The sequence below is a fragment of the Ranitomeya imitator genome, chromosome 2, assembly GCF_032444005.1.
Source record: "Ranitomeya imitator isolate aRanImi1 chromosome 2, aRanImi1.pri, whole genome shotgun sequence".
Classification (NCBI taxonomy): domain Eukaryota; kingdom Metazoa; phylum Chordata; class Amphibia; order Anura; family Dendrobatidae; genus Ranitomeya; species Ranitomeya imitator.
The window spans coordinates 282,292,893-282,305,929 of record NC_091283.1 but is presented as its reverse complement, the minus strand read 5'-3'; the positions used below and the strand labels follow the sequence as shown (position 1 = coordinate 282,305,929).

Here is a 13,037-nt window from a genome sequence, read left to right as displayed (position 1 = left end):
GATTTTTGTGTTTACGGTGAGTACACAAAAATCCTTATACTCTCACAGTACGGGACCCTTTCTTGGCCTGCACGCTGTATTATGTTCCCGCAGCATCAATATCCTCCATACATTATGATAGTACAAGATGCCCCAAACAATATGCTACCACTAGATAATAAATCCTAAATTATCCCCATTGTTGATGCCATATGTTGCCCCTTTCTTGAATCCCATGCACAGAATTATGTTCCCACAGTACATCAATTCACATTTGGGTGTTTTCAAGTAATAGATGAAAGTCTATGAGAAATTACTAAAAAAAACTATAATATCCAGAAAAAAAACACGTTACTTGTTGTTCTTACAAGCAAAAAAATCATTTCTAAAAGTATAAAAGCCTCAAACTTCTGTGTGTGAATCTAAAGTGATAGAAGATTACAGTGCGGGGAAGACGGGAAACCTTCATATAGACGGCCGGTGGTGATGGAGTCAGTGACGGACTCTGGACAAATATGTTTCTAGAGCCATAGTAGAAGATGAAGATGTCGTCCTCATCATGAAGTAGTTATTTCTCCTGTCGCGTGTAATGAATATCTCCTGCAGTATTGCTGATGCCGATTCCAGTGTTGGTAAATGAGACGAGAATTAGCGTTATGGAAGATGAGTCTATGAGAAACGTATTCAGCTGCCGACTCCGAGGAAGAAACTGTTTGTTGTCTGTGGTCTAAATATATAGGTTTTATTAGTAGATGTAAAGACAAAAACTAAATAGCATTGCTGCTTGGGTCCCCGCCAGTCTCTGTATTTCCTTCTATTTCCTTCTTAGTTCCAACTATCTTATGATTCCTACAGCCAATCATAATAAGTCCATCATAATAAGTCAAATGACAGCGCCTCAAACAATGGTGAAAAGCAAGTCTCACATTTTATTCTGCCTCCTTTTCACCATTGTTTGAGGCGCTGTCATTTGACTTATTATGATGGAATGTACTCTCGGATGGACTCCCTGATTATGACGTGCGCCTCTTTGTCTTAATAGGCTTGGAAATTTTTTCAGGGTGCGGGTTAACCCCTCATATTTTGATATTCTACAGCCAATCAGTCGCCGAAGCAGTGAGTAACATAGCCAGTGATTGGCAACATGGAGAAAATGTTATTCAACTTATGTTCCAGTCCATACAAGACTAGAGAATACAGCATCTACATGTTCTATCTCCTGATATGTTTCCCTTATTATCTCCAGTAATTGTGTTATTACACAGGATTTTTATGATGTTACATCGGCTCATCTTCTCATTCAGGTCTCTACAATATCGGATCCTCTCAGTGAAGATCTTCTATAGAACTCATCAAAGATGGATATGGACAGAGACAAGATGGCGGAGAGGATATTACACCTCACCCTAGAGATCCTCTTTTGTCTTACTGGAGAGGTGAGAGATTGTGATGAAGTCACATTACATCATTCTTATCTATGGGAATAACAGATGGAGAGAACTGGAGAGGTGAGGACTCTGGAAATGTCTGTAGTGAGATTTATTAATGTGTCTCTCCATAACCAGGATTACATAGTAGTGAAGACCTCTAGTGAGCGCTGTCAGGACCCTGTGTCTGAGGGATGGGGAAGACCCCTGAGCCCAATCACGGGGCTTCCACCTCACCCCCTGATACATGAGGACATCAATGACAAGAAGATCCTAGAACTCACCTACAAGATGATTGAGCTGCTGACTGGAGAGGTGACACTGCTGGGAATGCTGGGACATTATACAGTAACACTATGAAGGGATCTGGGGATGACGGTATCATTGTATGTGTCAGGTTCCTATAAGGTCTCAGGATGTCGCCGTCTATTTCTCCATGGAGGAGTGGGAGTATTTAGAAGAACACAGAGATATGTACAAGGATCTCATAATGGAGGGTCCACAGCCCCTCATATCACCAGGTAATAGAAAAGACTAAATACAAACAACCTATACATATCTGTATGAATTAATTCCCAGTATGTATTTCATCTAGTTCTATCCAATAAGAGGACAACACCAGAGAGATGTCCTCATCCTCTTCTTCCACAGGACTGTAAACAAGAAGATCCCAATGTTCCTCAGGATCATCAGGTAGATGGAGAGAAGGTGTCATGAGATCTCCCCTATGATGTGTAGACGGCTGTGAAGGTCTTGTGCTCAGTCTTGTTTTATGCACCAGTATTATATGTTTTATACTTGTGTAATGAGAACGGTGGAGATGGCAGGATTAGAGCTGATCATAGATGTGACTTCTCCATCTGTCTGTGACTTTTACAATATTTGTTTCAGGGTGAAGATCTGACCCATATTAATACTACAGAGACATATGTGAGGGGTGATGAGCGGTGTAAAGAGGAGATTCCTACATATGACTACCCAGGTGAGTAGTGACCACTAAATGCAGAGAAGTCACAGATTCTTCTCAGTCACCGGCTGTGGCTGCTTTATCGGTGGTGTAGTCTGGCCTTATCACAATTGTGTGATCACCATTTTGCCTCTAGACCATCACATTCTCCTCCATCCAAAACTGTTCAAATGACTTTGGGCATTAAAAGCTCTTTTCCATAGAAGGTATAGCCTGGAGGATCCACCTACCCCCTGAGATTAGGAGAAACTGACCGTAACCTGCCCTGATCTGTAAACTACAAAGCCAAATGACAGCGTATTTCGAATGTACTGACAAGTTAGAAAATCACTTGAAGAAAATATTATGCTGGGCCTGTAAGAGAAAGTGTATGGTAATGATCTTGGCTTCTTAGATTTCTGATATCTTATTGGTTGAATCTTCCTTCTCTCCCTTCTGTGCTGCTGAATGTGCTCATATGGTCCCTACAAGACCAGGTCCAGTCTTTCTGGTTAAACTTCACTTTTATAATCAACAACATTAAATGTGCAGTGAGACCAAGCAAAAAGCTAGACTGTAGTCCTCTGTTCTGTCCTGATGCTGATGCACACTGTCCTGAAAAAGTAGATCACTATGAACAACGCAGTTCCAACCAAAAGCGCTATATACTCCTCGTACATCTGGATCCGGGTCCTCACTAGACTCTGAATATGCAAGGTCTATTCCTGTATCCACTCCGGGTTTAATAAGATAATATTCGTGTGTGACATTATCTTTCCACCTATATTCGTGCGTGACATTATCTTTCCACCTTGGCATATACCATCGACCAGGGGCTGGCTGGCAAATTTTAGCCTGGGGGGCAAGCACACAGCAGTGGCCCATGAGTAGCGGCCCATCCTTAAAGGGGTTGTCGGATCTTATGCTACATGTCAACAGTCACTATGTATGAATCCTCATATCGTGCGCACTGTGCGCTGTGAAGATTCTCTGGTGCCGGTGCCGGGAAGCGGTGGTCTTGTGACCACAAGCATGCAATATATATATTCCCAGCCACAGTCCGACTAGACTCTTTCTGGCCTTGTTCAATACAGTTGCATTAGGCCATGCAAGCTTAGTCAGCATGTGACCGCAAGTCACACAGCTGCCGAATAAGCACAGCACTGCGAACAATGTGTGGATTCACAAGTCTGCAGTCACATAGAAAGACACAGAGTGAATGCACCAATGACACATGCACAGCCCCACTGTATAATGACACACACGCACATAGTAAATATAGCAAAAACTGACTGAACAGCAATCTAGTCTGAACTGGTGCATAACCAAAAAAGTCATATAGCAAATAGATTAATGGCTGCACTCAAAATGAATCTGTGCTAGAGCAAGGAAATGTGCAATACATGAAATGGGAATAGCATAATGGCTTGTGAAATATATGAAAAAACACATGAGATTCTTAGCACAAGATTTGGCCAAAAGTTGTGAGCCCATCCACAAATCGTCAAAGTAATCTCAGAACGGATGGGTACCTGAGCTGACTGCCTAGTGTGAACACTTACCTATGGCTAATAACATGGTAAAGCCTGCTTATATAGGAAGCTCAGAACCAACTGTGTTTGGATGTAATTAAAATCACAGCATGGTGAAGGGCGGGGCGTTCAAGTCAGAAAAAATAGTACATAGTAAATATAGGAAAACTGACTGAACAGCAATCTAGTCTGAACTGGTGCATAACCAAAAAAGTCATATAGCAAATATATTAATGGCTGCACTCAAAATTAATCTGTGCTAGAGCAAGGTAATGTGCAATACATGAAGTGCCATAGGTAAGTGTTCACACTAGGCAGTCAGCTCAGGTACCCATCCGTTCTGAGATTACCTTGACGATTGGTGGATGGGCTCACAACTTTTGGCCAAATCTTGTGCTAAGAATCTCATGTGTTTTTTCATATATTTCACAAGCCATTATGCTATTCCCATTTCATGTATTGCACATTTCCTTGCTCTAGCACAGATTAATTTTGAGTGCAGCCATTAATCTATTTGCGACACACACGCACAGCCCCACTGTATAATGACACACACACACCACAGTCCTTGAAATGCGCTAGCAGTAAAACACTTTGCCCAATACTCGCTTCCCTCCTCTCCCCTTGTCAGGCCATGTAATCTTCTGCTCATATGTGGATCACTGCTCACCATTCCCACTGTTCGCTGCCCATACCGTACCTCCATAATGGCACCATACAAAACTTCCATAACACCACCATAGAGTACCTCCTTAACATCACCATACAGAACCTTCAAACAGGGCTTCCACTAGGAATTTTGGGGCCCCATACTGGCCAAATTTTCGGGACCCATTGAGACTCTGCCCAGGCGCTCCAACCCCAGCCTCGCCTCCACCCCTCAAACTGTCCACAGTCCCACTGCTCTCTCTTGGAAAAACTCCACTTCTCACCAATCACACATTAAGGCTATGTGCACACGTAAGAAAAGAGGTGCAGAATTTTCTGCACAAAATCCGCATCTCCTGGCAGAATCTGCAGCCGCGGATTTGCTGCAGTTTTTATGCGGATTTAGTGCGGTTTTTGTGCGGAATTGATGCGGATTTTGTGCGGACTTTCTGCAGTTTTTCCCAATGTGGATTTCTATCATGGAGGGGTGAAGAAACGCTGCAGATCCGCACAAAAGAAGTAACATGCACTTCTTTGAAATCCGCAGCAATTCCGCACTGATTTTTCCGCACCATCTGCACAGCTTTTTTTTTTTTTACATTGATTTACATTGTACTGTAAATCACAGTGCGGATCTGCAGCGTTTTTGCGCGGAAAAAAACGCTGCGGATGCGCACTAATCCGCATCGTGTGCACACAGCCTAACAGTTCCCATCACCAGATCACACATATAGCCAGCAGCTTTTCTTTTGGCCAAAAGATTGCCACTGCGACAAGGTAGACTCATTTGGCCAGGCCTTACTCTATTGTAACCTATTAAACATTTGTTAAAATATGCAATACTATTTAGGCATATTTTTATTTATTTTTAAATTTTTTAAATGACCAATAATGTCACATCCAAAGGGACAAATACCACCGTACCATGACCAGACACCATATTACCACCACAGTGACCCAACAATATCACATACAAGGGACAAATACAACCGCACCATGTCCAGACCACATATTACCACCAAATGGTGACCAATTATACCACATACAAGGAACAAATACTGCCACACCATGTCCAGATCACATATTACCACCACATTGACCGACTAATATCACATACAAGGGACAAACACCATCGCAACATATCAAGATCACATATTACCACCACATGTGACCAATAATACCACATACAGGGAACAAATACCGCCACACCATGACCAGTCCACATATTACCACCACAGTTACCGAATAATAGCACATACAAGAGACAAATACTGCAACACCATGACCGGACCACATATTACCACCACATAGTGACTGAATACTACAATACTGATCATTAATGAAAAAAACAACACAATACTATCACCAAAAGTGCCACTATGCACAGGAGATCTGTACTTAGTATGCAGTGTCTGTGTACAGGTAATACAGGGATCACCAGTGACAATATACACAGGAGCTCTGTATACAGTGTCAGTGTATACAGTGTCAGTGTACAGGTAATACAGGGATCACCAGTGACAATATACACAGGAGCTCTGTATATAGTGTCAGTGTAAATGTAATACAGTGATCACTGGTGATATTGTACACAGGACCTCTGTATATATTGCCAGTGTACAGGTAATACAGTGATCATTGGTGACATTGATTGTACATAGGAACTCTGTATATAGTGTATAGTGTCAGTGTACAAGTAACACACTGACTCACCAGTGACGTCTCTAGGTGAAGTCCTTCAGCTTTGCTTTTCATCCTCAACCAGCACAGACCGCCATCACATCTTCCAGCCAGGATGGGTCTCTGCAGGAAATAACACAGTTATCTAGAGCTCTGCTTACAGGACACATTACTTAATTTTTTCCCAACTTTTACACTGCACCAGATGAAGAAAAAAGGGCTCTGCACAGCAACAGGACTGCCCCCTCATTTAAAACAGTATCCTCAAAAATAAAATAAATACATCACTGCAGTAATAATATCCCTTAATTAGCCCCTATGGTAATAATATCCCCCATCCTGGCCCCGTGTATCTCATTCTGGCTCCAGCCATATGTTCTCCCATTCTGCCCTCATTAGGATCCATTCTGCCCCCATATGATCTCCACATCCTGCCCCATCTGTCCCATGATCCTGCCCCCTCTGTCCCATAATCCTGCCCCATCTGTCCCATCCTACCACCCCATCTGGCTCCATCGTATCCATCCTACCCCATGATCCTGCACCATGTGTCTCCATCCTGCACCATGATCCTGCCCAATCTGCCTCTATCCTGTCCCATCTGTCTCCATATTCCTGCCCTATTTGTCTCCATCCTGCCCTCATGTCTCCCATGCCCCCGTGTCTCACATTCTGCCCCCTGTGTCTCCATCCTGCCCCATGTCTCCATCCTGCCCCGTGTTGTTTCCATTCCTGCCCCGTGTTGTTTCCATTCCTGCCCCGTGTTGTTTCCATTCCTGCTCCTTGTGTTGTTTCCATTCCTGCCCCCTGTGTTGTTTCCATTCCTGCTCCCTGTGTTGTTTCCATTCCTGTTTCCAATAATCTGGCAAAAATATGAGTTATTCAATGGGTTGTCAAACACATCCTGGGATATGAGATAAATTACATAAGAAAATATGGGAGTACTTCCCAGAACTTTCCATATGTCAGTGTGACCTAGTCCAAAAGTTGACGTTCTCAGGAAGAATTGGGCTGAAAACAGAATTATGGAAACAATATGTCCTTGACCAATTTCTGGGAATTGTAAGAAAAACCATCAGGCCATAAAAATATCGGCATGTAGACAGATGATAACTAAAACATAGGCCAGTCTATCTATAGAATCGTCTAAGGTCCACTTCCGTCTGTTTGTCTGTCACGGAAATCCCACGTCGCTGATTGGTCACGGGCGGCTGCCGTGACCAATCAGCGACAGGCTTAGCCGGCCGCGAATTCGCCCCTCCCTACTCTCCTCCAGTCAGTGCCCCCTCCCTACTCCCCTCCAGTCAGTGTCAGTGTGTCGCCCCATCCTGGACCAATTTTTTACTATTGATGCTGCCTATGCAGCATTAATAGTAAAAAGATATAATGTTAAAAATAATAATTAAAAAAAATCGTGCTATTCTCACTTTCCGGCGGCCACCGAAGCTGTCCTGCTCTTCACGATGCGGCCAGCAGCTTCCGTTCCCAGTGAAGCATTGCGAAATTACCCAGATGACTTAGCGGTCTTGCGAGACCGCTATGTCATCTGGGTAATTTTGCAATGCATCACTGGTAACGGAAGCTGCCGGCCGCATCGCGAGGAGTGAGACAGCTTCGGTGGACGCCGGAAGGTGAGTATATAACTTTTTTTTTTTTTAATTCTTTTTTTTTTAACAGGGATATGGTGCCCACACTGCTATATACTACGTGGGCTGTTTTATAGACTACGTGGGCTGTTACATACTGCGTGAGCTGTTCTATATACTACGTGGGCTGTGCTATATACTACGTGTTATATACTACGTGGCTGCTATATACTACGTGGCTGTGCTATATACTACTTGGCTGTCAGTATATTGCACAGCCACGTAGTATATAATACAGACAGCCAAGTAGTATATAGCACAGCCACGTAGTATATAATACAATGTGGGCTGTGTTATATACTACGTGGCTGCTATATACTACGTGGCTGTGCGATATACTACGTGACTGCTATATACTACATGGCTGCTATATACTATATGGCTGTGCTATATGCTATGTGGGCTGTGTTATATACTACGTGGCTGTGTTATATACTACGTGGCTGTGCTATATACTACGTGACTGCTATATACTACATGGCTGCTATACACTATATGGCTGTGCTATATACTACGTGGCCTGTGTTATATACTACATGGCTGCTATATACTATGTTGCTGTGCTATATACTACGTGGGCTGTGATATACTATGTGGCTGTGCTATATACTACATGGCTGCTATATACTACGTGGCTGTGCTATATACTACGTGGCCTGTGTTACTTACTACGTGGCTGCTTTATACTACGTGGCTGCTGTATAGTATTTGGCTGTGCTATATACTACGCGGCTGTGCTATATACTACGTGGGCTGTGTCATATGCTACGTGGCTGTGCTATATACTATGTGGCTGTGCTATATACTACGTCGGCTGTGTTATATACTACGTGTCTGTGCTATATATTATGTGGCTATACTATATCCTACACCCCGAACCCCGACATCCTGCGCCCCGAACCCCTGACATCCAGCACCCGAACCCCCACATCCAGTGACCAATCAGTGACAGATGCAGTCCAGCCGCGAATTGATGCGGGATTTGAACAACACTTCGCTGATTGGTCGCGCCCAGCCGCGACCAATGAGCGATATTGGCGTGGGATTTAAACACCACTTCGGTGATTGGTCGCGGCCGGCCGGCCGCGACCAATCAGCGACAGGCACAGTCTGGCTGCGAATTGGCGTGGGATTTGAACCACGCTTCGCTGATCGGCCAGCCAGGCGCGACCAATCAGCGATATTGGTGCGGAATTTAACCCCTACTCACAGCGCGATGTACATACATACATACATACATACATATTCTAGAATACCCGGGCCACCATCTAGTATTGCATAATACTTTTTCTTCTGTTTTATTCAGAACAGAAATTAACCACTTCTTTCACAGTATGAATCTCTGTACATTAACAACAGAGTTTGTCTTTATCATGATTTTTCAATTTCTTTTAAAGCCGACTAATTTCAAGAAGGATTGTGATAAAATACATATAAAACATTACACCTGTGCCATGATATATCGCTAATCTGTGTGGGGCTGATGGCTGTAATATACATTTATTCATGGATTCACTCCACATCATAAATTACATTATGCTTTCAATCCTCAAGAATTCTGATTACTGCACAATCTCTCCTGAAATGGGGAGCACATATACTTTCTCTACTCTTCTGGCCAGGACTCCTATGGTCCACCACAAATGAGTGCAACTCTGGTTTAGTGTTGTTGCTTTCCCTTCATACATACGCTGTTGTTGAGGATGTATCATAGACCAAAAAAAGGGGTTTTTTTATCTGTTCATTTGTATGATAGTTTGATTGTGGTGGGATCGGCCTGCCTCAGTTATCTGAGTCTGTAACTCCATGGTAGTCCTTAAAAAGAGGTCTCCATTGTCTCTTCCAAATGCTTGAGATCTAAATTTATCACACATCAGCTCTGCATTATTATTAATAGTTCTATTTAAGAGTATATTTCTTGTTGAAACTCTGATAGAAAATATTACTCTTTACGATAGTTTATATTGCTAAGAGACAGCAAGCCCCATACTCTAACTACCCCAAAGAGGTTTTACCATTAGTTACTAATTTTTTCTATACTTAAAAAAGACTGTCCAGCTTGATCATTTCAGTAGATGTGCTATTGTCTATAGTCACAGTTTTGCCTATCATCCTTTAACTTCTTTAACCCCTCTACATCTGGAGTTACACACATACTCGTTGGCTTGGGCTATGTTCTTACTTGCTTTTCTATAGTATGAGATGGCAAGAATAATAGTCAGGTAGTCTGGCCACACCTGGGAGGGCAGTGAAAATACAAAGTCAGTAAACAGGCCGGGTGTCAGAACCAGCTACCAGACGGGCACTCACTGGCAACAGCGCAGGAGGCTAGCCTGGATGTCTGGTGCCAGGGACAGCCTGTGGCACCGATGAGCTGTGAACGAGAGCGGTAGCAGCAGTGCTGCAGAGGCTAGCCGTTCTCCAGAGCAGGCAGACAGGACCTGAGATCATGTGACCGCGTGTCAGAGGGGGTAGGCGGAGCCTAGTATCGCTGTTTGGGCCTGCAGTGGCTCTGGGAGAAAGTGTAAAGGTACCGTCACACTAGACGATATCGCTAGCGATCCGTGGCGTTGCAGCGTCCTGGCTAGCGATATCGTACAGTGTGACACGCAGCAGCGATCAGGCCCCTGCTGTGATATCGCTGGTCGGGGAAGAAAGTCCAGAACTTTGTTTCGTCGCTGGATCTCCCGCTGACATCGCTGAATCGGCGTGTGTGACGCCGATTCAGCGATGTCTTCGCTGGTAACCAGGGTAAACATCGGGTTACTAAGCGCGGCCCTGCGCTTAGTAACCCGATGTTTACCCTGGTTACCGGGGACCTCGGGATCGTTGGTCGCTGGAGAGCTGTCTGTGTGACAGCTCTCCAGCGGCCAAACAGCGATGCTGCAGCGATCCGGATCGTTGTCGGTATCGCTGCAGCGTCGCTTAGTGTGACGGTACCTTAAGAAGGAGAGGAAACCTCCAAGGATGTTAAAAGGGATGACAGGAAAAAACGTAGTCACACAAGCCAAGGTCATGCACAGAGAGGTCGGCGTAGTACACAGGGGCAGTCAGAAGAATAGTCAGGACGTAGCAAGAGATCACAAAACAGAACGGGCAATAGATGGCGCAGAAATAGCAGGCAGGAATCACAACAGGGAAGGGACCAGATCAGAAACCAAACAGACAAACAATAGTACATGCACAAAGCAGAGGCACACCAGGGTCAGACACACTCAGCCAAGGGTCAGAGTATAAACGATTGACCTCACAGTGAGGCTATAAAAAGCCTCCCAGGACCCAGAAAGAGGCCATCCGAGTTACCCCTGCAACTACCTGACACGAGAGCACATTAAACCATGACATTAGGGTCACAAGCTGGGAGCTGAATACAGAAGACTGAACCAGAGGAGAACAAACTTGTATCTCGTAGCTTCTGGCAATATGATTCGAGCTTTAGTAGGGTGCGGTGCTTTCCAATTGGTTGAAGTAGGGAGCAGATTATTTTAACTGGAAAGCGTACACAACCAAACTGCCAGAATGCATGGTACTACAGGTCGCAGGCACCTTAATCTTAGTGGCTGCACAGATTATGCACCCGTCATAGCAACTAGTTCTGATGTCTCCTCTATTACCAGCGCCGCCTGCAGAATGAATAAGCAGACGACATAGAAGCAGATGGGACACAGCATTTGTAAAAGGCCTAATATGACAAAGCATCAGAAAACCAAAGCAGTAGAAATTCCCATAAAGTGACTCCATTATGGACAATCTAACCCTCAGTGACTTAATCTTTAGGAGTAGTGACAATTCTGACTCCACAGCCACTTTCTGTTAATTAGCACACAAATTTTTGGGCTGAAAGTGCTCCTCTCGGCTTATACTCAAGTTACTGTCGGCGGCAGAGTCGGCGGGTGAGGAGAAGAGAGGATTGTCGCATACTCACCTAGTCCCGGCGCTCCTGACGCTGCCCCTGCCTGTCACACTGTCTTCGGGTGCCGCAGCTCTTCCCCTATTCAGCGGTCACGTGGGACCGCTCATTAAACTTATGAATATGGACTCCACTCCCATAGGGGTGGAGCCGCATATTCATTCCTCTAATGAGCGGTGCCAGTGACCGCTGACAGAGGAAGAGCTGCGGCACCCGAAGACAGTGTGACAGGCAGGGGCAGCGTCAGGAGCGCCGGGACTAGATGAGTACTACATATTTACCTGTCCACCCGCCGGGCGCTGCTCCGTCTTCCCGTCCTCTTGCACTGACTGTTCAGGTCAGAGGGCGCGATGACGTATAATCTGCGCGCCGCCCTCTGCCTGAACAGTCAGTGCGGAGAGACACCGAGACGAGACGCTGAGGAGCTGCAAGCAAGAGCGGTGAGTATGTGTTTTTTTATTTTATTGCAGCAGCAGCGTTATATATGGCACAGCTTTATACGGAGCATCTATGGGGCAATAATGAACTGTGCCGAGCATATATGGCACAGCTTTATAATGAACATCTATGGGGCCATAATGAACGGTGCAGAGCATTCTATATGGCACAGCTTTATAAGGAGCATCTATGGGGCCATAATGAACGGTGCAGAGCATATATGGCACAGCTTTATAAGGAGCATCTATGGGGCCATAATGAACGGTGCAGAGCATTCTATATGGCACAGCTTTATAACGAGCATCTATGGGGCCATAATGAACGGTGCAGAGCATATATGGCACAGCTTTATAAGGAGCATCTATGGGGCCATAATGAACGGTGCAGAGCATTCTATATGGCACAGCTTTATATGGAGCATCTATGGGGCCATAATGAACGGTGCAGAGCATTCTATATGGCACAGCTTTATAAGGAGCATCTATGGGGCCATAATGAACGGTGTAGAGCATATATGGCACAGCTTTATAAGGAGCATCTATGGGGCCATAATGAACGGTGCAGAGCATTCTATATGGCACAGCTTTATACGGAGCATCTATGGGGCCAAACTGAACGGTGCAGAGCATTCTATATGGCACAGCTTTATAACGAGCATCTATGGGGCCATAATGAACGGTGCAGAGCATTCTATATGGCACAGCTTTATAACGAGCATCTATGGGGCCATAATGAACGGTGCAGAGCATATATGGCACAGCTTTATAAGGAGCATCTATGGGGCCATAATGAATGGTGCAGAACATTATATATGGCACAGCTTTATATGGA

At 44.7% G+C, this 13,037-nt stretch overlaps 1 pseudogene; it reads left to right on the top strand.

Moving 5' to 3' along the window:
* Positions 1-13,037, top strand: part of LOC138663141 (zinc finger protein 585A-like) — a 38,414-nt pseudogene that overhangs the window by 13,066 nt on the left and 12,311 nt on the right.